General features: G+C 41.2%; 1 protein-coding gene across 3 annotated transcripts in view; it reads left to right on the top strand.

Moving 5' to 3' along the window:
• celf2 (cugbp, Elav-like family member 2) overlaps positions 1-25,420 on the top strand; it is a 1,088,079-nt gene that overhangs the window by 278,542 nt on the left and 784,117 nt on the right. Inside the window, exon 4 of one of the 3 annotated variants that reach the window (XM_073066516.1) lies at positions 16,607-16,671. The exons of the other annotated variants lie outside the window; for them this stretch is intronic. The gene's annotated coding sequence lies outside the window, so the exon portion shown is untranslated. The remainder of the gene's footprint in view (positions 1-16,606; positions 16,672-25,420) is intronic. 3 annotated transcript variants of the gene reach the window in all.

The following is a 25,420-nucleotide window of genomic DNA, read 5'->3' as shown; positions in this document are numbered from 1 at the left end:
ATAAATATCTAATCAGCCAATCATTTGACAGCAACTCTTTGCACTAAAGCATGGTTAAGAGTTCAGCTGTTGTTCAAACCAAACATCAGAATGGGGACGAAATGTGATCAAAGTGATCTGATCATTGAATAATTCTTGGTGCGAGAAAGGGTGCTTTGAGTATCTCAGAAGGTGTTGATTTCCTGGGATTTTAACACACGACTGTTTCTAGGGGATGGTGTGAAAAACAAAAAAAAAACATTTAGCAAACATCTGTGAGTGCAAACACCCTGTTAATGAGAGAGGTGAGTGGAGAGTGGCTAGACAGGAAGGCAACAGCACCTCAAATCACCACAACTGTGTGCAGAAAAGCATCTCTGAATGCAAAACACATTGAGCCTTGAAGTACGTGGGTTACAGCAGCAGAAGACCATGAACGTACACTAAGTAACCACTTTTATTACATACAGCACTACATAGGCACTGCCATTTTATTAGCTACCTTCCAATGATTATGGAATTGATGGCTTTATGGCCAACTTTGCAGATGATATGAAGGCAGGTGGAGGGGCAGGTAGTGTTGAGGAAGCAAGGAGCCTGCAGAAAGACTTAAGCAGATTAGGAGAGTGGGCAATGAAGTGGCAAATGGAGTATAGTGTAGGGAAGTGCATGATCATGCAATTTGGTAGAGAAGGAGTGAAAGCATAGACTATTTTCTCAATGGAGAGAAAATTCAAAAATCAGAGATGCAAAAGAACTTGGAGATACTTATGCAGGATTCCCATAAAAGTTCACTTGCGTGATAAGGAAGACAAATGTAATATTAGCATTCATTTCAAGAGGAGTAGAATATAAAAGCAAGGATGTAATGCAGAGACTTTATAAGGCTTGGTCAGACTACACCCGAAGTATCGTGAGCAGTTTTGGGTCCCTTATTGAAGAAAAGATGTGCTGGCATTGATGAGGGTCCAGAGGAGGTTCACGAGAAGGATTCCAGGAATAAAAGAGTTAACGTATGAAGAGAGTTTGATGACTCTGGACCTGTACTAGCTAGAGTTTAGGATAATAAAGAGAAATCACATTTAAACCTATCAAATATTGAAAGGCCTAGATAGAGATGATGTGGAGAGGATGTTGCCTATAGTGGAGGATTCTGGAAACCAGAGGACACAGACTTAGAATAGAGGGACGTCCATTTATAACAGTTGAAGAGGAATTTCCTTAGTTAGGGGTGGTGAATTGTGGAATTCATTGCCACAGATAGCTGTTGAGGCCTAGTCATTGGGTGTATTTAAAGCAGAGGTTGATAGGTTCTTGATGAGTCAGGATGTTAAAGGTTAGTGGAGAAGGCAGGAGAATGGGGTTGAGAGGGATAATAAATCAGCCATGATGGAATGACAGAGAAGATTTGATAGGCTGAATAGCCTAAGCCATTAAGTGTATATCCATAATGCAAATCCGTAAGTGCACTGGAGGCTAAAGGGAAAGATGGCCTGTCCTAGGGTTAGAGGACTGTGTATGTGTGAAAGGAGGGAGGAATGGAGCGCGTTTTGCTGTTGTTGCTTTGTTGTTTGGTATATTCTGTTTTGTTGTGTTCTGCACTGTTCTGCCGAGCATTGTCAGCATGCTATGTTGGCATCAGACTGTGTTACGCTTGTGGTTTGCCCCCAGCACATTGTTAGGTTGCGTTGGTTGTTAACGCAAACAACACAGTTCACTGTATGTTTGATGTAAATGCGATAAATAAACCTGAATCTGAAATAGTTAAGCAGGAAAAAAAAGGCTCTCCAAGAAATAAAACTGTGGGGAATCGCCAGAGCAGAAACTTGAGCTGTTCTTTTCAGTGTTAATGACAATCGAAGGGCAGTGTATAATTCACGAGGGAGCAGCAGATTGATAAAGCTTGCCATCAAAGACAAACTGTCCACAGCTGAAGATACAGCGAGGCCGGTGTGACAGGATAACAATAAGAGAATATGGCACAGACAGCCAGTGAGAGGGGAAAGTGTGTCAAAGTGGCCAGTAAGGAACTGATCGTGCACACACACCATTGGACAACGAAGGCAAAGGGTGGGAGCTTTCAGCTTCTGTATTCCAGTCAGAGGAGCTGACAAACTTAGACTCCAGAAAGTATGTTCAGCCCAAATTGACTGCCCAAAACTGTTTGCAACTGGCAACTATCAGCTAGGGGGAATTTACAATTTTTTGCGGATCAAGGATCAAGGATCAACTTCATGTGTCGTTTACATGTGTATGAGGCATTTGCTGTGGCATTTTTGGTCAGGGTGCAACATGCAACGAAAAACAATAGCGTTCACCAATTATGAAGAATAAAGAATTATATAAAATAAAGAATTACAGTATGTATAATAATAAAAACAAAGCTAATTTAAAATTAGAGATAAAAGGACAACTATGGAATAAAATGTGCATAAATAAATAAATAAATAAATACCATCATGTCTTTACAATGGGCTTTGTCTGAAACATCAACTGTTTATTCTTTTCCATAGATGCTGCCTGGCCTGTTGAGTTCCTCTGGCATTTTGTGTGTGTTACTTTGGATTTCCAGCCTCTATAGACTTTCTTCCGTTTGTGATTGACTACCCCACCAGTGTCCTGTTTCCAGTCTGCCTATTCCCTGTCTGGACTGACTTGAGAAATTCACAGCTCTGCTTGACAGGATGTTCGTCATGTAACTCATAGATTGATTTGGTTTCTTCCGCAGACATGCTTACTGACAGGCGCGTGTCTGGCTGTGAGCCCTCCCTTAATGCAGTAAAGGAAGCTTTAGCAATGGAATCTCAAGCTGTGACTGTTTTGATCATCTAATTATTCATTCATTGATGCTGGTTGGTGAAAGAACTACTTTCTGGCATAGTCAGTTAGATTCATGGCCTGCGTTGAGCAAGGCTAAAACTCTGGGTGGGGGAGTGACAACTTCTGTCCACCTCACTGCAATAAAGTGGATGTGATAGCTCTCCAGTGAATTCCTCTGGGAAACATACAGGTGTGGACTTTGGTGGGAAGGAACATGCTCAACCCTAGGCCAACATAGTGACGAAGCTAGTAGACCTGCTGCCTCATAGTGCCAGAGACCCAGCTCCATCGTGGGCACACCCTCCCCACCATCAAGGTCCCCTTGCAGCATCCATTATGAAGGACCCTCACCAGCTGGAACATGCCCTCTTCTCATTACTACCACCAGGGAGGAGGTTCAGGAGCCTGAAGACCCACACTCAACATTTTAGGAGCAGATTTTGTCCCTGCTGCTGCTAGATTTCTGAATGATCCATGAATTCATGAGCACAACCTCGCTATTCCTTTTCTGCACTACGTAATTATTTTGTTGTAACTTCTAGTAATGTTTTATATCTTGCACTTTACATCTTTTGGAGACGAACCAAATCCCTGTTAACCCTCTCCTAATTTACGCCTACTTGCGTTGAGATTCTATCCCAGCTGAGTCCTAAAACTCCTGATCCTCTTTTCCAGGTTTCTCTGTATCGTTTCCCCCTTCACTCCCAATCTCTGTAGTGTGTTCCAATCCTACAATCCTGCAAGATATCCAGCCAGTTCCTCATTCCTGAAGTTAGTGGCTCTGCCAGTGGCAGCCATGCCAACGCCCAACATTCAGAATTCTTTCTTAAACCTCTCTTCCACTTGAACACCTAGTGGTTGAAACCATACCTCCTCAAGTTGCATCTCCCTGATTCATTGCTTTATCCATCTCAAATTTTGTTTCAGAAACAGATCTAATGTCATTGACTTAGATCTTTTTTTTGCTTTGTGACTGCAGTACAGTGCAATACATTTTTTAAAAGACTATAAATTACAATGAAATTCAAGTAGTGAAAAAAGGGAGCAAAAATAGTGAGGCAGTGTTCATGGTTGGTTCATTGTCTGTTCAGAAATCTGATGGCAGAGAGGAAGACCCTGTTCCTTTAACATCGAGTACCTTGTACCTCCTCTTTGATGGTAGTACTAAGACAAGAACCTGTCCTGGGTGATACGGCTCCTTAATGATATTTTAGCACAAGTGCTGAAGTGGTTAATTATTTTCACACGTACCAAGGTGCAGTGAAAAGCTTACCTTGCATGCTGTTTGTACTGATCAAATCATTGCATTGGGCTCGAGAAAGGTAAAACAATGGTAATGCAGAATAAAGTGCAAAAGCTACTGAGAAAGTACGGTCAGTGCAGGTAAATGATAAAGTGCAAGATCATATTGATGTAGATTGTTAAGCCAAGAGTCCAACTTAATTGTACAGGAGGATCTTTCAAGTGTCTGATAACAGTGAGGTAGGAACTGTCCTTGAGCTTGGTGGTATGTGCTTTCAGGCCGTTGTATTGTCTACCTAATGGGAGAGGGGAGAAGAGAGTACGTCTGGTGTCTTTGATTATGCTGGCTGCTGTACTGAGGCAGCAAGAAGTATAGATAGAGTCCATCGAGGGTGGGTTGATTCCCGTGTAGCACTGAGCTGTGTCCGAAACACGCTGCGGTTTCTTGTGGTCACGTGTAGAGAAGTTGCCACACCAGGTCACTGTGCATCCAGGCAAAATGCTTTCTGTGGTGCAGCAATAAAAATTGGTAAGAATTGGCAGGGGCAAGCCTAGTTTCTTCAGCCTTCTGAGGAAGTAGAGTCACTGGTGAACTTTGTGGCTGTGACAGGCTGTTGGTGATGTTCACACCTGCGAAGTTAAGGCTCTCGGCCCTCTCAACCTCAGGACCGTTAATGTAGACAGGAGCAAGTGTGCCACCACCCCACTTTCTGAATTCAGTCACCAGCCATTTTGTTTTGGTGACAATGAGGGAAAGTTGTTGTTGCAATGTCTCAAGCATGTCAGGAAGTCCATGGGATTAAAGGGTTTTCCTTTCTGTAAACGAGATCAAAGATGAGGCCATGCACCTGCATTTTACAGTATTCTGCAATGATGTTCCAATGGTCTGCAACCAGCAAACTATTAACCCATAAGTCCAGCCCATGAAAATATGACATTTTATAGATGTCAATCTAGTACGTTACAACAAAAATATCTCCCATAACAGTCCAATAGTTTGATTTATGCTGCACTTTTGGTGATGGTGTATACTGATACTGTGCCAATATGAAAAGATGTGCACACAAAACATATTGGCTGTGGTTTTATTAGGAGCCTTTACCTTGCACAATGAATGCTGGGACATCCTTACCACTATAGCATCCCCAGGCTCATGGGGCAGCCAGACATCTTGATGATAGAGCAAGAGAGGATACAAAGAAACGGGAACTAACTGTCATGATTTTAACTCTCCAAAAGTAGCCACAATGGCATTTGATTTCTACCTGTGGGCATTCCTCAGTTACACAAAACTACAAAGTGCCCTGAATTGATTTTGGCTTGATGTTGTTCATACTGGTGTAAACATTTGGGCCTGGCATCTTGTCAGCTGGATTAATAGACAGAGTGTGGAGCTGTCAGCCATGACTGGTAAAGCCATTTCTCGATGCAGTCTGAGGTATGAAAAATAGTCAAAAATGCAGGGTCATTCGTGGCCAAAATGTTCGTTGCCATGGTTATTTTCTGAATGGTTTGAATAACTCATTTATACCCCCTCTGTATATCTATTTATGCTTCCTTAACCTGATCTGTAAGCCTACAAACACTTTGCAACCAAGATCGATAGTACTCCATGCCCAGAGAAGTCAATCACCTCATTGACAGAAAGACCACAGCTTTATTTGTCATACTCTCTTGGCACTTCAGAGCTTGCTGAACCTTTTAACCCTTGTTACTCCAAGGCACTTACAAGAGAAATGCCTTAACTATGCAGAATAAGGATAAGCTCTAATACAGAACATGTGACATACATCAGCACAGGAACAGCTCTACGGTCCACAATGTCCTAACTGAACACAATACCAAACTACATCTCTTCTGCCTGCACGTGATCCATATCCCTCCATTCCCTACGTACTCAGGTGCCTATCCAACAGCTCCTTAAACACCAGGCACCTATCACTCTCTATGTAAAAGACTTGTCCAGTACATCTCTTCTCTCACCTTAATGCATACACTCTAGTATCTGACATCTCTACCGAGGGAGAAACATTGACTATATCTCTCAGAGGCTTATAAATTTTATCAGGTCTCCTCTCAACCTACAATGCAGAGCAAAAAGTATCCTAAGTTTGCCTAACTTTCTATGCTTGTGTTGATAAATTGTGCAAACAGATCTGCATTGTGATATATCATCAATGCAAATATCAATTATACAGAAGTGAAAATGGTATTTATTGATAATGACATCATGCAATGAATGGAAGTAAGGTCAGTTCAGGTGAAGCAAGTGACTCATGGTAAACAAACTATTCCAAAGTGAGTGTAGTCAATATACTCGGGTAACAAAGACTGCTTAAAAGGCAGAGGACACAAAACCTACCTAACTTATACCAATAAAATCAGCTCTGTTTCTCCAGAGAAAGACACTGAGCTGAGTCTAATACTGAGTAAATTATGTGTGCAAAGTCAGCCTTATAAAAGATTTTCCCCCAGCAATTAATCCAATCAACCATTCTAGTTAGCTGCTCCTCCCTCCCCACCTATTACCTCAGTAATGGCACTGCACTGTACACACTTTAAACCACTTTTTATAATGCTGTTTACATCGTAAGTTCATGCTGGTATTTATGTATTTATGCAAATTTTATTCCATAACCGTACATTAACCTCTAACTTACTTTATATAGTTCTTTATTCTTCAGAATTGTTGAATGTTGTTGTTTTTGTTGCGCCAATACACAACAGCAAATTCCGAACACAAGAACATGCACAGTATATGGCAAATAAAGGGGAATATGAGGGGGACTGCTTCACTCAGAGGGTGGTGAGAGTGTAGAACAAGCTGCCAGCAGAAGTGGGGGATTTGGTTACGATTTCAACATTTAAGAGATATTTGGATAGGTTCATCGATGGGATGGGTATGGAGAGCTTTGCTCCAGGTGCAGCTCGATGGAACAGCAGCAGCAGGGTATAATTAATTTAAAAACTATAAATTACTAAAAGAAATATATATTTAAAAATTAAATTAAATAAGTAGTACAAAAGTAGAGCAATAGTTTATTGTCCAGTCAGAAATCTGCTGGTGGAGGGGAATAAACTGTCCCTAAAATGTTGAGAGTGTCTTTAGGCTCCTGTACCTCTTCCCTGATGGTAGCAATGAGAAGAGGACATGTCCTACATGATGGGGGTCCTTGATGGATGCTGCCTTTTTTGAGCCATTGCCTTTTGAAGAAATCTTTGATACTAGGGAGGCCAGTGGCCACAATAGAGCTCGCAGAGTTTGCAACTTTCTGCAGCTTGTTCTGATCCTGTGCAGCGGCCCCTCCGTACCAGGCGGTGCTGCAACCTGTTAGAATGCTCTCCACATTTCAGCAGTAGAAATTTGTAAGAGTCTTTGTTGACATACCAAGCCTCCTCAAACCACTAATGAAATATAATGATTTTACTGAGGCAGTGAGATGTGTAGACAGATGCGTACATGGGAGAGAGAGGCTGGTTTCTATGCTGTGCTGAGCTATGGGGTACTTAAATAGGAAAACCATCGAGAGAAATGAGCATAATGCGGGGAACTGAGATTAGAGTAGACAGGCATCTCAGTCAGCATGGTCAAGGTGTACCAGAAGAGCCCATTTCTGTATTATACATTCTATAGTTCTATGATAATTTAAGGAACTGAATAAAAATATAGAAAATGAAATATAATGTGGAGAATTATATTTTGTGGTATTCTGGGACCAAGGGGCACAGACTCAGAATACAAAGGCATCCCTTTAGAATAGAGATGAGGAGGAATTTCTTTAGCCAGAGGGTGGTGAGTCTGTGGAATTCATTGCCACAGGAAACTTTGGAGGCCAAGTCATTGGGTATATTTAAAGTGAAAGGTTCTTGACTAGTAAGGGTGTCAAAAGTTACGGGGAGAAAACAGGAGAATGGGATTGAGAGAGATAATATATCAGCCATGATGGAGCAGACTAGATAGGTCAAATGGCTTAATTCTGCTTCTTTCTTTTATGATCTTATGAAAATGTGAAATTATTCACCCTGACAGGAAAAACAAAAGAAGGACATTAGAGTTTATGAAGTACTGGGAAGCAAAAGGATCTGGCTCTCCTTCTGAGTGGTCTGCAAATGGCTATTATGCAAGTATAGAAAATAATTAGGAAAGGTAACAAAATATTTTCATAAACGCAGGAGAGTCTGCAGATGCTGGAAATCCAAAGCAGTGCACACAAAATGCTGGAAGAACTCAGCAGGTCAGGCAACATCTATGGAAATGAATAGCTGGGGGGAGGGGAAGGCTAACTAGAAGGTGATAGGTTAAGTTAGGTGGATGAAAGAGGTTAAGGGATGGAGAAGAAGAAATCTGATAGGAGAGGAGAGTGGACCATAGGAGAAAGAGAAGGAGGAGGGAACCCCTGGGGAAGTGATAAGCAAGTGAGAAGATATATAAGGTCAGAGTGGGGAATAGAAGGGGGAGGGAATATTTTAACCTGAAGGAAAAATCAACATTCATGCCATCTGGTTGGAGGCTACTACGGTGGAATATAAGGTGTTGCTCCTCCACCCTGAGGGTAGCCTCTTCTTGGCACAAGAGGAAGTCATAGACTGACACGTTGGGATGGGAATGAGAATCGTAATTAAAATGTTTGGCGGATGGTGAGGAGGTGCTCGACGAGGTGGTCCCCCAATTTACAATGGGTCTCACCAATATAGAGGAGGCAGCATCGGGAGCACCAGACACAATAGACAGCCCCTGCAGATTTGCGGGTGAAATGCTGCCTCATTTGGAAGGTCCGTTTGGGGCCCTGAATGGAGGTGAGGGAAAAGGTGACCGGGCAGCTGTAGCACTTAGGCTGCTGGTGAGGATAAGTGCTGGAGGGAGATTAGAGAGGAGGGACAAATGGGCAGGGGAGTCATAGAGGGAGTGATTCCTACGGAAAGCAGAGTGAGGTGGGGACGTAAAAATATGTTTAGTGGCGGGATCCCTTTGGAGGTGGTGCAAGTTGCGGAAGATAACGTGTTAAACGCAGAAGCTAATGGGGTAGTAGGTAAGGACAACAGGAACTCTTATCACTGGTAGGGTGGTTCTGTTTCAAACCTAGAACACTTTGAAAAAGGAATGGCATACATTACAAAATATTATCATGTATTTCTAGGGGAGTTGAATGCAAAAGCAGGGTGATTAAGTTTTACTTGTGTGAGAGATTGGTGATTCAGCATCAGGAATAATGAGTACTGTACTGGTTGCCTTTTTTACAGATGAATGTAAATGCATTGGAAGCCATTCAGAGATTAAAATTCAGACTTTACTGGTTATTTTATAAGGCACTGTGGGTATCTGCTGAATTTTAGAAGAGTAGAAGGTATCTTTAATTGAAACATAAATATTCTTGAGGGATCTTGGCAAAGTGAATGTGGAGAAGAATCCAGAACCAGGAGTCATCGTTCGATAACCAGTACTCCCCCATTTAGGATAGAGATGCAGTAATTTTTTTTCATCATTTTACTTCTTTTCTCAAAAAGTGTTGAGAGCACTTTTTAAATAAGTCTTAAAGCAGAGAGAGACAGGTTCATACCAAGTATGGAGGAGGGAGGAATGACAAGATCAGACATGAGGAGCAGGTTTGAGGGGTCCCATTCCGTCTTTGCTATAATATGTATATATACACTCGGTGGCCACTTTATTAGATACTTCCTGTACCTAACAGAGTATGCCCAGAGATGCTATTTTGCACTCTATTATTACAAGGCATGGTTATTTGAGTTACTGTCAGCTTGAAACAGTCTGGCCATTCTCCTCTGACCGCTTCACCCACTGAACTGCCGCTCACTGGATGTCTTTTCATTTTGTGCACCATCTTCTGTAAGATCTAGAGACTGTTGTGTTTGAAAGTCCCAGCAATCAGCATTTTCTGAGATACTCAAACCACCCCATCTGGCACCAATAATCATTCCATGGACAAAATCACTTAGATCACATTTCGTCCCCATTCTGATGTTTGGGCTGAACTACAACTGAACCTCTTGACCTTAACTGCATGCTTTAATGCATTGAGTTGCTGCCACATGATTGGCTGATAAGATATTTGCAATAATGAGCAGGTGTACAATCTGGTAAAGTGGTCACTGAGTGTGCATTTTAATATAAAAAGCAAAATATCGAGGAAACGGGAAAATTAAGATGAAACAGAAACTTCCAGAAATATCAGCAGATCAGATTGTGTCAAAATCTGTGATAGAATCTGTAGTTCACCAATCTGAGAGTAATTCACTCTCTTTCTCTTTCTCCTCTGATGTTACCTGACATGCCGCAGGATCTAACTTACATTCATTCACACCTTAATCAAAAGTGGTATGTACTTCAAAGAAGTGTGAGTTCATACATGTAGGGAGATGAAACAAGGCAAGAGAAATATAAAATAAATAAAAGAATATTGGGTGGTGTGGAAGATGGCTCTTGAAGTGTGTGAACCGAAATCTTTTAAGGCAGCAGATCAGGTCAGTGAGGTGATTTAAAAGAGCAACGTGCAACGTGCCTTTCTTAATTAGCCAAAGCAATGGCCTGAAGGATCACTGGGGACCCGAGTCACCCCAACCACAATCTATTCCAGCTGCTACCATCCGGGAAATGGTACCACAGCATAAAAGCCAGGACCAACAGCTTCTTCCACCAGGCCATCAGACTGATTAACTCACACTGATTTGAGTGTATTTCTATGTTACATTGACTGTTCTATTTATTATAAATTATAATAGATTACTATGATTGCACATTGCACATTGCACATTTAGACGGAGGCGTAACGTAAAGATTTTTACTCCTCGTGTATGTGAAGGGTGTAAGAAATAAAGTCAATTCAATTAATTACAATTAAAAGTATGGAGGTAATACTGGACTTGTCCACAATACTAGTTAGATCACTTAAGCACTAAGTACAATTCTGGTCACACAAGAGGGAACAGAGGAAATTTATAAGGGCTTGGAAACTACAGCTGTGAGGGACGATTTTATAAGCTGAAGATGTTTCCTTTGGAACTGAGAAAGTTGAGGGAGAGTCTTAAATGAGATATTTATCGTTATGTGGTTTTGAAAGCAAACATAAGGATAACATGAGCAGAAGAATCAAAAACAAGGTTCATAAACAACTCAAAAACACAAGAGAATCAGTAAATGCTAGAAATCTTAAGCAACACACACAAAATGCTGAAGGAACGCAGCAAATCAAGTAGCATCTGTGAAGGGGAATAAACAACTGACATTTTTTTAATTCCGCTCCATAGATGCTGCCTGACATGCTGAGTTCCTCCAGCATTTTGCATGTGTCACAAGCAACTCACCTACTTTACAAATACCTTTCTGAAAAGGAATTTTGACACTTTTTCTTGTGTATCCTTAGTCAGACTTTCAGCAATAGGGCTGACTCTTTTAAAAGGATCCTGAAGTCATTCAGACTGAGGGTAATTAATAGAATAAAAGTAATCGGTCAAAGGGTTACAAGGAAGATGAGGACTTATTTTTGCCCAGATGATGATGACAGTCTGGAAATGGATTGTAACTGAAATTCACACAAAAGGCCGAGACCATTCTTCAGGACTGGAAAGGAGGGAGGAAGATGGAAGGCAGATGGTCTTAACCTGAAACGTCGACTGTTTATTCGTTTCCATAGAAAAGCTGCCTGACTTGCTGAGTTCCTCCAGCGTTTTGTGTGTGGTGCTTGGGATTTCCAGCATCTGAAGAGTTTTCTTGTGTTTATAACAGCAACTGCCTGGTTCACCAATAAGAGCCTTCCCAGAATGATTTTGCCAGCATATTCTGTTTACCAAATCCTCAGCAGTGTGTTTGATTCTTAGGTATAGAAGTCACTCAGCTTGAAGACAATTTATAGGTGATAAATACAATTGATATTCATACCTCCTTACGGAGTCATAGAGTAATACTAATATAAACAGGTTCTGCAACCCTGCTGCTCAGTGACCAACCTCAACATCCTTTCAGATAATCCAAATTGCCTGCATTCAACGCATAACCCTCCAAAGCCCCTCACCTCCGTGCACCTGTCCAAATGCCTCTTAAGTGCAGCACTTATGCCCACCTTGACGACTTCCTCTGGCAGCTCATTCCAGCCAATTACAACCCACTGTGTAAAGAAGTTAACTCTCAGATGTCTTTTAAATTTCTCCCCTCTTATCTTGTAACTGTGCCTTCAGTTTTGGATTCTCCAGCCTTGGGAAAGAGACTATGACAATCTACCTTAACTATACCCCTCATGATTTTATAAAGCTCTGTGAGGTCAACCCTCATTCTCCAGCACTTCAGGGAATAAAAGTCCAGCATGGCCAACCTCTCTCTGTAACTCAAGGTCTCTGGTCCAGGCAACATCCACTGCAGATTGACAGTGTCTTTCTTTTTTTTTAACAAAACTATAAAAGTATATTTACATAACAATCACACAAGGTACAGACATACAGTGTTTACAAGACAGTGAAGCTATTCAGATTAAAATACCATTACTACTATCTATTAAACAATCAATTTCCTGGGGTGGGGGGGGAACAGTGTCTTTCTTGTGACAGGGTGACCAAAACTGTACATAATACTCCAAGTGCAGCCTCACCAGTGACTTAGGAAACTGCGAAATTACGTCCCTACTCCTAAGCTCGATGCCCTAAACGACAAAGGGCAGCATGCAAAATGCCTTCTTCAACACCCTGTTTACTTGCATGGCCACTTTTAGAGAACTGTTCACTTATGCTCCCAGGTCTCTCTGTTCCATAACACTCACCCGTTGTTTATTTATTTGTTTAGAGATACTGTGGGGTGTAGGCCCTTCAGGCCCATTGAGCCACGCCACCCAACAACTCCCAACAACCCCCAATTTAACCCTCACGTAATTACCGGACAATTTACAACGACTAATTAACCTACCAACTGGTACGTCTTTGGACTGTGAGAGGAAACCGGAACACCCAGAGAAAACTCATTAATTCCATGAGGAGGATGTACAGAGGACACTGGGATTGAACTCTGAACTCTGACACCCCAAGCCGTAATAGCATTGTGCTAACCGCAATGCTGCTGTGAAGCCCTGCCCATTCACGGCATAAGTCCTATCCTGCTTTGACTGCCCAAAATACATTACCTGATACTTATCTGGGTTGAAATCCATAATTGAATTTGGTGGAGATTGTTGCAAATAAAATAGATGTGGGTTTCTTATATGATAACAATAGCTAAGTTCAAATATATTTGATTAGCTGTAAAGTACATAAGTCCTTGAAGATATGTGGAAAATGCCACACAACAGATTTCACATCATTTGAGCCTGGCATAATCCAACTCTATTCTTTCTCACTACAACCATTGATTTATTGTGCGCTAATTTAAGTGCATAGATACAGTTGAGATCACTATCTTGGACATGGCTGGTCTATGTTGTCCTGTCACTTTATCCACTGGACAAAGTACAGCAAGCCCAAAAATAAATACAGGACCATAAAACTTATGGAGCAAATTAGGCCATTTAGCCCATCGAGTCTGCTCCACCATTCAATCATGGCTAATTTATTATTTCCCTTAACCCTATTCTCCTGCCTTCTCAAAGATGAAGAAATATTCTAAAGGGAGGATGAGACATCTGTGGCTGACAGGAAATCAGAGATAGCATAAAAGCAAAAAGAGTGAGAATATAGCAAAAATTAGTGGGATATTAGAGGATTTAGAAGCTTTTATAAACCAACAGAAAACAACCAAAAAAAGCCAAAGTCTAAGAGAGAGAAAAGATTAAATATGATGGTAAGCTAGCCAATAATATAACAGAGGATACCAGAAGTTTTATCAGAGATATAAAGAGTTAAACAGATGTGAGAGAGGATATCAGACCACTGGAAAATGATGCTGAAGAGTTGGTAATGAGGGACAAAGAAATGGCAGACAAATTTAATAAGTATTTTGCATCAGACGTCAATAGCAGTATGCCATAAATTTGAGAGTGTCAGGGGGCACTCATTAGCAATAATCTTTCAAGAATCACAAAATTCTGGAATGGTTCCAGAGGACTGGAAAATTACAAATGTCACTCCACTCTTCAAGAATGGAAGGAGGCAGAAGGAAGGAAATTATAGGTCAGTTAGCCATACTTCAGTGGTTGGGAAGATGTTGGAGTCCATTAGTGATGGTGTCCAAGGTTACAAAGAGAAGGTTGAGTGGGATAATAAATCAGCCATGATGGAATGATGGATGCAGATCGATGGCCCAAATGACCTAATCCTGCTCCTATGTCTGGAGGTATTATAGTCCTTAATAACCAAGAACCTGTTAACCTCTGCTTTAAATATATCCAATGACTTGGTTTCCACAGACATATTTGGCAATAAATTCCACAGAGTCACCATCCTCAGGCTAAAGAAATTCCTCCTCATCTCTGTTCTGAAGCTGTATCCTCTGGTCGTAAGCTCCCCCATCATTGGAAACATCCTCTCAATGTCCACTCTTTCAATATTCAATAGGTTTCTTTGAAATCCCCCACCCCCTTCACTCTTCCAAACTTCTATAAGTACCGACCCAGAGCCATCATATGCTCCTCATACATTAACCTGGAATCATTCTTGTAAATCTTCACACAATTTCATTCAAGTTCACTTGCTCCATCACTGAGTTGTTCCTGCAATCTATGGACTCTCTGTTTACGATTCTTCATCTCATGTTCACAATATTTAATGTTTTTTTCTCTTTTGTACTTGCACAGTTGTCTTCTGCACATTGGTTGTTTGTCCTGTTGGGTGCAGTCCTTTATTGATTCTAATATGGGTCTTGGATTTACTGTATATGCCCGCAAGAAAAATGGACCTCTGAGTTGTATATGGTGACATTTATGTATCTTGATAATAGATTTACTTTGACCTTTGAACTTTGAACCTTCGCCAATGCCAGCGCACCCATTCGTAGATAGGGGATGCAAAAATGCACACAACGCTCCAAATGCAGTCTGACCAATGCCTTATAAAATCCTCAGCTTTATGTCCATGCTTTTATATTCTAGTCCTCTCGAAATGAACGCAAAGATTACATTTCTTTCATATAATGTTTTAATATAAAACATTACCTTTGACCAGCATGAACACAATGTGACAAATAGCCTCCTTCTGTACCATAAATTTCCATGAATCTGTGTCCCTGTTTTTTAAATAGACCTGGCTGTTCACTGCATTTAGCTGTTCAATAATAATTTGCTTTGCTTACTGTTATATCGAGTTCTCAATACTTTGAAAACCAGGAGCATTGCAATATACAAATATTCTCTCATTGCTTCAACACAAAAGCTAAAATGAAGTGTTTTAAGTCTCTGGCATTATCTTTACTATGGACAATGACCCAATCAAAAGCTACTCATTGCTTCTTTATTGCTGCTCCCTTTTGTTATCTTCAGGACCATTAGAAATGAGATTGTGTCCTGTGCAGCACAGTATCTTGGTCTAACTGGATTAGACTGAACAGACTTGTATATGAAATCAGAGTTCATCCTGTCTATCAGGGTCTTTCAAAGGACAATCGTGTTTACCTACATGAGTAAAATGAACACTTAATCTGTTACCAAAATTCATCTTGGCATGGCTCTCCCAAAAACGAATCTTCTTGCCCAAGGGCCAATAAATGTGGGAATGAATTGGGCCGCATGGCTATTTGAACATGACTTGTGGTAAAGAAGCTGGGGGAAGGAAAATTGTAAAAAGCGGGGAAGGAATCAAGTATTGTGTGAGTGGACTGCTGGCATCTTTCTCCCAGGGTCTAAATGTCTGATACTAGAGGGCCTGCATTTAAGGAGAGGGGGGATTTAAATTCAAAGGAGGCAAGTTTCTTACACAGAGCTGGGTGTCTGTGATGCGCTGCCAGGAGTGGTGGTAAAAGCAAATGGTAAAGGGATGTAAAAGGCTCACGAATATACAGAAAATGTGGACATCATGTAGGCAAAAGGTGTCATAAGCCTGACTAGCTCAGCACGATATCATGGGCTGTATAGCCTGTTCTTGGGCTGTACTGTACTGTTTTATGTTTAGTTCTGTGATTATATAATAGTGCAGGTAAATGCTGCTGAAACACAAGTAAAAGTGCAGAAGAGAAAAAAGAATTGGATGTTTAAATGCAGACACAAAATACTATTAAAAAGGATAATGGAATGTGACCCTCTATCTCAATAAGCCTGGGGTATAACTGGAGAAATAAAGCTGTAGTCATATGGATCTCTAATTAGAATGTACCTGCAATTTAGTATTAGTTCAAGGGCACTTCAAAATAAATTGGCCTTGGAGGGTGTGTGTTGTAAATATTTACCAGAGGGTGGTGTATGTCAGCTGTGCCTCATCCAGTTAAATGGATGAACAAGAGACGCAGATGCTGGAGTCTGGAGCAAAAGAGAACACAAACTGCTGGAAAGGCTTAGTGGGTTGAGCAGCATCCGTAGAAAGAGGAATAGAGTTAAGGTTTCAGTTTGGAAAAGGCCAGTTTAGAAGTATAATTGAAAGAAGCAGAAACATTACTGGAATTTAACAAAGTACAGTTTTATCTTTTCACTACCTCTCCTTTCAGGTTGCATCCACATTCTGTTGGAAGATTTCTATAAGGCAGGTCCATTGTCCTGGAATCAAGTCCTTGTGAGTTATCATTTAGATATCATTACCTGTAATTCTGACAACAGCAGCTTTTAATACCCTCTTTATTGCCTCTGTAACTTATATGATCATCAGTAAAACACGTTGGAAATACTCGGTATCTATGGAGAGAGAAAGAGTTAATGTTTTAGGCTAATGCCCAATCACAAGCAAAAGTTGCTCCTAGCTCTCTTTCTTCCTCTAACCCATTTAGTTCTTTATTTTCTCAATAATATAATCATTTTTTCATACTAAACTGTCTTTATTTGTGCAGAAATTAATTTGCTGACTAATTCTGTTTGGCGCATCCCATCCATGCCAGCCAGCAATACCCAACAGAGTCATAGTCACAGAAAAGTGCAGCAAAGAAATAAGCCCTTCGGCCCATCTAGTCCATGCCAAACCATTTAAACTGCCTACTCCCGTTGACCTGCACCAAGACCATAGCCCTCCATACCCCTACCATCCATGTCCCTATCCAAACTTCTCTTAAAACATTGAAATCAAGCTCGCATGCACCACTTGTGCTGGCAGCTCATTCCACACTCACGGCCCTCTGAGTGAGGAAGTTTCCCCTTATATTCCCCTTAATTTTTCACTTTTCACCCTTACCCCATGATCTCTGGCTGTAGTCCCACCCAACCTCAGTAGAAAAAGCCTGCTTGCATTTACCCTGTCTATTCCCCTCATAATTTTGTTTACCTCTATTAAATCTCCTCTCAATCTCCTACGTTCCAATGAATAAGGTCCTAATCTTTCTTTGTAACTCAGGTCTTCCAGACCAGCAGCATCCTTGTAAATTTTCTCTCTACTCGTTCAACCTTAATTACACCTTTCGGGTGGGTAGGTGACCAAAACTGCACACAATATTTCAAATTAGGCCTCACCAATGTCTTATACAACTTCAACATAACATACCATCTCCTGGACTCAATTCTTTGCTTTTTGAAAGCCAATCTGCCAAAAGCTTCCTTTACGATTCTATCTACCTGTGATGGCACTTCCAATGAATTATGGACCTGTATTCCCAGATCCCTTTGTTCTACCATACTCCTTAGTGCCCTAAGTGCCCTTAGTGCCGCTGTGTAAGACCTACCCTGTTTGGTCCTGCTGAAGTACAACACCTCACACTTGTCTGCATTAAATTCCCTCTGCCATTTGTCAGACCATTTTTCCAGCTGGCCCAGGTCCCACTGCAGGCCATGGTATCCTTCCTTACTGTCTACTATATCCCTAATCTTGGTGTCATCTTTATGCAGTCCTGGGTAGGTCTGTAGTCTAGTGTAGTTTTTTTTTCTGTGCTGTTTTCACATAGTTCAGTGTAGTTTTTGTACTGTTTCATGTAGCAGCATGGTCCTGAAAAATGTTGTCTCATTTTTACTGTGTACTGTACCAGCAGTTATGGTCGAAATAACAATAAAAAGTGACTTGACTTGATCTGCAAACTTACTGATCCAGTTAGCCACATTATCATCCGGACTGTTGATATAGATGACAAACAGCAGCGGACCCAGCACTCAACTAGTCACAGGCCTCCATTCAGAGAAGCATCTAACTACCACCATTCTCTAGCTTCTCCCACAAAGCCAATCTCTAATCCAACTTACTACCTCATCTTCGATACCCAGCTACTGAATCTTCTTGACCAGCCTCCCATGTGGACCTTGTCAAATGCCTTGCTAAAGTCTGTATAGAAAACTGCTTTGCCTTCATCCACCTTCCTGGTAAGCTCTCTGAAAAAATCCATTAAAAAAACTCTTTAAGATTGGTTCGATATGACCTACCATGCGTTTAGTCATGCTGACTATCCTTAATTAGTCCATCTCTGTCCAAATATGTATATATCCAGTCCCTTCAAATATCTTCTGATAACTTTCTCACTACTGATGTCAGGCTCACCGACGTATAATTTTCTGGTTTATTTTAGACCCCTTTTTAAACTGCGGAACAACATTGGCTATCCTCCAAACCTCTGGCACCTCACCCATCGCTAAAGGTGATTTAAATATCTCTGCTAGGGCCCCAGCAATTTCTGCACTTGCCTGCTGCAGGATCCAAGGGAACACCTTGTCAGGTCCTGGGGATTCATCCACCCTAACTTGCCTCGGGACAGCAAACACTGTAATCTGTACAGGGTCCATGAAGTCGATACCACCCTGCCTCACTTCTATAGACTCTGTGTCCACTCCTGAGTAAATACAGAGGGAAAAAAATTATTTAAAATCTCCCCCCTCTCTTGGCTCCACACATGGATTATCATCCTGATCTTCCAGAAGACTAACTTTGTCCCTTGCAATGCTTCTGTAGAATCCCAGAGGATTCTCCTTCACCTTGCCCTCGGGCAACCTCATGCCTTCTTTTAGCCCTCCTGGCTTCTTTCTTACAAGTTCTCTGGCATTTTTATACTCCATAAGCACCTCATTTGTTCCTACCTGCCTATACTTGCAACGTACCTCCTTTTTTTCCTTAACCAGGGCCTCAATATCTCTTGAAAACTAAGGTTCCCAATAGCTTTTATTCTGTCAGGCACATACTAGCTTTGGACTCTCAAGATTTCACCTTTGAAGGCCTTCCACTTACCAAGCACACTTTGCCAGAAAACAGCCTGTCCCGATCCACACTTGCCAGCTCCTTTCTGATACCATCAGAATTGGCCACTCTCCAATTTAGAATCTCAACCTGCAGACCAGACCTATCTTTTCTACATATTTACTTTGAAACTAATGGCATTGTGATCATTAGATATAAAGTGTTCCCCTACACTAACTTTTGCCAGCTGCCCTGACAGCAGATCAAGTTTTGCGCATTCTCTGGTAGGGATTTCAATGTACAGATAAAGAAAACTTCCCTGAACACATTTGACAAACTTTATCCTATCCAATCCTTTTGCAGTATGGGAGTCCCAGTCAATACATGGAAAGTTAAAATTACCTACAATCACAACCTAATGTTTTATACAACAGTATGTGAGCTCTCTACAAATTTGTTCCTCTAAATCCCTCGGACTGTAGGTAATATAACCCCATTAAGGTGGCTATCCATTTCTTATTTCTCAGTTCCACCTATAATGCCTCACTAGACGAGTTCTCCAGTCTGTCCTAACTGAGCTCTACCATGACATTTTCCTGACCAATAAAACCATCCCTCATCCTTAATCTCTCACACTCTGTTGTGTCAAACACAATGAAATATTGAGCTATCAGTCCTGCCCCTTCTGCAACCAAGTCTCACTAATGGCTGCAATATCATAATTCCAGGTGTTGATCCATGCCCTGAGCTCATCTGCCTTTCCTACAATACTTCTTATGTTGAAATATACACAGCTGAGGACACAAGTCACACCATGCTCAACCTTTTGCTTCCTGACTTTGTCGGAGATCTTCCCAATATCTGCCTCCACAACCTCTCTACTGTTTTGGCCTTCTGTTCCCATCCCCCTACATCTCTAGTTCAAACCTCACCTGCCAGTACTAGCAAAACTTCCCACTAGGATATTAGTCCAATGCTTTCATGAATTTATTTCAGTCTACTCCCTTATTATCTAACAGTCCTCTATTTTGTGTTATCTGCAAATTTAGATATTATATATTCATTCTAAGGTCTAAATTGTTAACCAGCCCATCGGACTGCTTAATTTTTGTTGACGCAACTCTATTTGTATGTTGTATTGACTATCCTGCTGTACATAATATTTATTATAAATCACTATAAATTGCACCTGGCACACTTAAGGGAGATGTATTGTAAAGATTTTTACTCTTCAAGTATATGAAGGATATAAGTAATAAAATCAATTCAATTCAATCACCGTATTGACCCTTAAGGGACCCTGTTTCCATCTTCTACCATTCTAAAGGCCTTTTGCTCTTTAACCCTGCTCTCTGCTTTCTGTCTTTCAGCTAGCTCACTATCTCTTATGCTTCTTATTCCCTGAATCTGCATCCCGACTGTGGCCTTCTTCATCTGTTACTTGGCCTTTTGGAAGTCTGGGTTAAGTGCACTAATTATATTATCCCATTCTATTCCCTTTTATTTCTAATAATGCCCAATTCAGTTGCCCTTTCAAAGCCCATGCAGACTATTCATTACATGTTTACTTCCCAGATATTTTCTGTATTGATTGGGTTATTTTTCTTGTCAGTGATATTTAATGCCCAGGCATGTACCAATGGCCTTTCAATTGCATTAACCGCTCATCCATTCTCTGGCACCACATTCTTCTCATTAAATTATTCAGCAAACCTAATATCTCCTTAAACTCCTTTAAAATGTATGAAACTACTTCATCTGGACAAGAGGGCTTATCCATTGTGAGTAGAAGCCCTGTTATCTAAGTAATTGTGCTGACAACAGGGTTGTCAATTGTAAATGTTAACACTGTTTCTACCTCCACACGCACTGCCAGACCTGCTGACTGTTTCCCAGCAATATTTTATTTTGGATCTGTAGTATTTTGCCTTTTGGATCAAAGTTAAGTTCCTAGACTGGTATCTAGGTTAATAGTTCAGAGACTATTTGGAGCATTGTGAGAATTGGACTATAGTGATTGGTTTTGGGCCCCTTATTTGAGAGAGGATGTGCTGGCATTGGAGAGGGTACAGAGGTGGTTCACTAGAATGAAAGGGTTAACATATAGTATGAGGAGAGTTTGATGACTCTGGGCCTATGTTTGGTGGAGTTTGGAAGGACGAGGTGGGGTGGGGGGAGAATCTTATTGACACCCATCGAATTTCAAAAGGCCTAGATAGAGTGGACGTAGAGAGGATGTCTGGTGGGGGAGTCTAGACAATAATGACCATAAGTTGTGAATGAATAAGTACATCTGATCATGCACTAAAAGCTGGGGAGCTCAATGCGTCAGGCAACATTTATGGAGAGAAGTAGACAGTAACCATTTCAGGTCCAGGTCCTTCACTTTTGATGAGTTCACTTTATATTTCTCTTTGTTTTCTTTTAAATGTAATTTCTCATTTCACCTTCTCATGTTGTATTTATCTGACCCATTTCTATGGTAGCATCTCTCCGGAGGCACATGGATGACAGAAAAAATGGAGAGCTATGCAGGAGAGAAGGGATACATTGATCTTAGAGCAGTTAAAATGTTGGCACAACATTGTAGGCTGAATGGCCTGTACTGTGCTGTAATGTTTTATGAAGCAAAGTAATTATGCAGTATTTCTCTTTTCATATTTATTCTTTGTGATTTTATCTTATACCATCATTAGTGGCCCTATTCCCAATTCTTTGTATTATTTTGTCTGATAATTATTCTGTTTTGTCATCTTGTTAATTTAATTTCATAATTCCTCTTTGCCTTCCTAATTGTTTGATTCTTAACTTCTCTCCAAATCTCTTTGATTTCTTGTTTGTAATGCCGTACCCTGCTGTCAGTCCATTTAGTACATCTGTCAGATGTTCCCTCAAGTCTTCACTCATCCATCACACTTCATCAGTGTTGGGTTTGATTTGATATCTTTGTACTGAAGTATGTTATTCTTGGAATGTGTTAAACATAATCTTTCATGTTGAACCGTGCCCTTAACCAATCCTTTGGTATCTCCTTTAATATGGTATTACACATTTTTGATAAGACTCAGTACACATCTTGAGATGTTTTCTACATTAAGGGTGCTACACAATTGCGAGTTGGTGTTGCCCTGTACAGTAGAACATAGAAGACTGCAGCACAGGAAAAGGCCATTCAGCCTATGATGTAGTGCTGAACTAATTAAACTAGTAATTAAAAGCCTAACTAAACTAGTTCCTTTTGTGGGCATAAACCTATATGTATTTCTCCATTCTCAGCATAATCATTTGGCTATCAAAGAACCTCTTAAATGCCTCTTTTATTTGTCTTCACTACAGCCCCTTCCATTGTGTTTGGGATATCTCCCACTCTCTGCAAGTCGCCTTTGAATTTGCCCCTCTCATTCTAAATGCATGCCCTCCAATGTTAGACATTTCGACTGTGGGGGAAAGTACTGGCTGTCTGCTTTATCTATGTCTCTTGTAACCTTATCAGTTTCTATTCGGTCTGCCCCTCAGTCTCCTCTGAAATCAACTCAGGTTTCTCCAGTCTCTCATCACAGCACCTGCACACTCCTCCAGGCTGCATACTGCAAACCACTTCTGCACCCTTTTGAAAACCACCACATCCCTACCATTTCCTACCTGGTGCATTTCCGACACCTCCCTTCCCTTTCTCGATCTCTGTCTCTGGAGACAGCTTATCTACTGCTGTCTATTATAAACCCATGGACTCTCACTACTATCTGGATTATACCTGTTCCCACTTACAACTTGTAAAAATGCCATCCCCTTCTTTCAATTCCTCCATCTCCACTGCATCTGCTCTCAGGATTACACTTTTCATTTCAGAACAAAGGAGATGTCCACCTCCTTCAGAGAAAGGGCCTTCCATTCCTCCATCATCAACACTGCCCTCAACTGCATCTCTTCCACTTTGCACGCGTCTGCTCTCACCCCATCCTCCTGCCACTCTACCAGGGATAGGATTCCTCCTGACCTCACCTATTGCCCCACCGGCCTGTGCATCCAGCACATAATTCTCCACAACTTCTGCCATGTCCAACAGGATTCTATCACCAAGCACATCTTTCCTTCCTCCCCACTTTTTGCTTTCCACAGGATTGCTCCCTATGCAACTCCCTCGTCCATTCATCCTTCCCCACTGATCTCCCTCTTGGCACTTATCCTTGTAAGTGGAACAAGTGCTTCACCTGCCCCAACACCGCCTCCCTCACTAACATTCAGGGCCCCAAACAGTCCTTCCAGCTGAGGCGACTCTACACCTGTGAGTCTGCTGGGGTCATTTACTGTGTTCCGTTCTCCTGGTGTGTATATCAATGAGATCCGACCTGGATTGGGAAACTGCTTTGCAGAACACCTACACTCCGTCCACCAGAAAAAGTGAGATCTCCCAATGGCCACCCATTTTAATGCCACTTCCCATTCCCATTCCGATATGTCTGTCGCGATGAGGCCACACTCAGGTTGCAGGAACACCTTATATTCCATCTGGGTATCCTCCAACCTGATGGCATGAATATTAATTTCTCAAACTTCCAGTAAATGCCCCCTCTCCTTCACCATTCCCCATCCCCTTTTCCCTCTCCCACCTCATCTCCCTGCCTGCCCATTGCCTCCCTCTGGTGTTCCTTCCCCTCTTTTTCTTCCATGGCTTTTTGTCCTCTCCTATTAGATTCCCCCTTCTTCAGCCCTGTATCTCTTTCACCAATCAACATCCCAGCTCTTTACTTCACCCCTCCCCATCCCAGTTTCACTATCACCCTGTGTTTCTCCCTCTCCTCTCCCCGCCTTTTATCTCTACTCCTCATCTTTTTTTCTTCAGCATTCTGAACAGTCTTGGCCTGGAATGTCAACTGTACTCTTTTCCATAGACACTGCCTGCTGAGTTCTTCTAGCATTTTATGTGTGTTGCTTGGATTTCCAGCATCTGCAGGTTTTCACTTGTTGGTGACATCCCTACCATAATGGGATGACCAGAATTGAATGCAGTACTCCAGCTGTGACCCAAGCAGGGTTATATAAAGCTGCAATATAACTTCCTAACCACAAGAGATTCAGCAATGCTGAAAATCTGGAGTAACGGACAAGAAATTCTGGAGGAACTCAGCAGATTAGACAGCATCTATTGAAAGGCATAAAAGGTCGATGATTTGGACCAATCCTGATGAAGAATTATTGTCCAAAACATTGACTTTTTATTCATTTCAATAGATGCTGCCTGACCTGCTGAGGAACTTGTGTGTAACATAACTTCCTGACTCTTGAACTCATTGCTCAACTACCGGTAATAAAGGTAAGCCAACCATATGCTTTCCTTGCCAATCTATCAACTTGATCTGTCTCTTTCAGGGAGCTTTGGGCTTAGACCCCAAGATCTGCCTGTATATCAACACTACTAAGGGTCTTGTTGTTTACTGTCCTTTAGTAATTAGAAGGGATGACAAAACAGAATAACTTGCAGACACAAGAAGTTATTTTTATAATATTAGAATTATTCTGTCTATTCGCTATTGCCCATCCTCTGCCCCTCTCCCCAAACTCAACCTCTCAAAAGCAGATTTCTCTAGTTTATATCTCTGGTTTGTACAATTTTCTATAAGTGATCCAGATCCAAGGCACATGTCATTTCGATCACTCTAAGGCTGACAATATCAGGGATCAACTTTGTTCAGCCTATACATTTACATGTATTAGGAATTTACTGTGGTGTGTTGATCTGGGCACGACATGCAGCAAAAAGTGACAGCATTCGATAATTCTAAAGCATGAAGAATCATATAAAAAAATATAAAAAAGCTAATGAAGTTGGAGGTTAAAGGATAGATTTGGAATCAATTGTGCATAATTAAATAAATACCACCAGGTACTTACAATGTAAACAGCTTTATAAAAAGTGTTTTGAAGTGTTTACAGTGCAGTGCAGTGCAGTGACAGGATTAATAAAAGGAAGGGGTGGGAGCCAACTGGAATGATAAATCAGATTAACTTCATGCCTTTTAAGGTGGTATGACGTTTCTGTTTTAACAACACTGTAGTGCTTTCCAGACGGGGAAAGACAGTTTGCAGGGTGGATAGTGTCCACAGTGATATTTCCTGCCCATTTCTTTGTACTTACTTTATATAAATAATGCTTTGCAAACTGATTGTAGGCAGCAAATTTCTGAAGACATCATATTAAGATAGATTGGATTAGAAATGTTAT

The sequence above is a fragment of the Hemitrygon akajei genome, chromosome 14, assembly GCF_048418815.1.
Source record: "Hemitrygon akajei chromosome 14, sHemAka1.3, whole genome shotgun sequence".
NCBI lineage: Eukaryota > Metazoa > Chordata > Chondrichthyes > Myliobatiformes > Dasyatidae > Hemitrygon > Hemitrygon akajei.
Note: the sequence above shows the minus strand (reverse complement) of the source record. Positions and strands in the feature narration are given on the sequence as shown.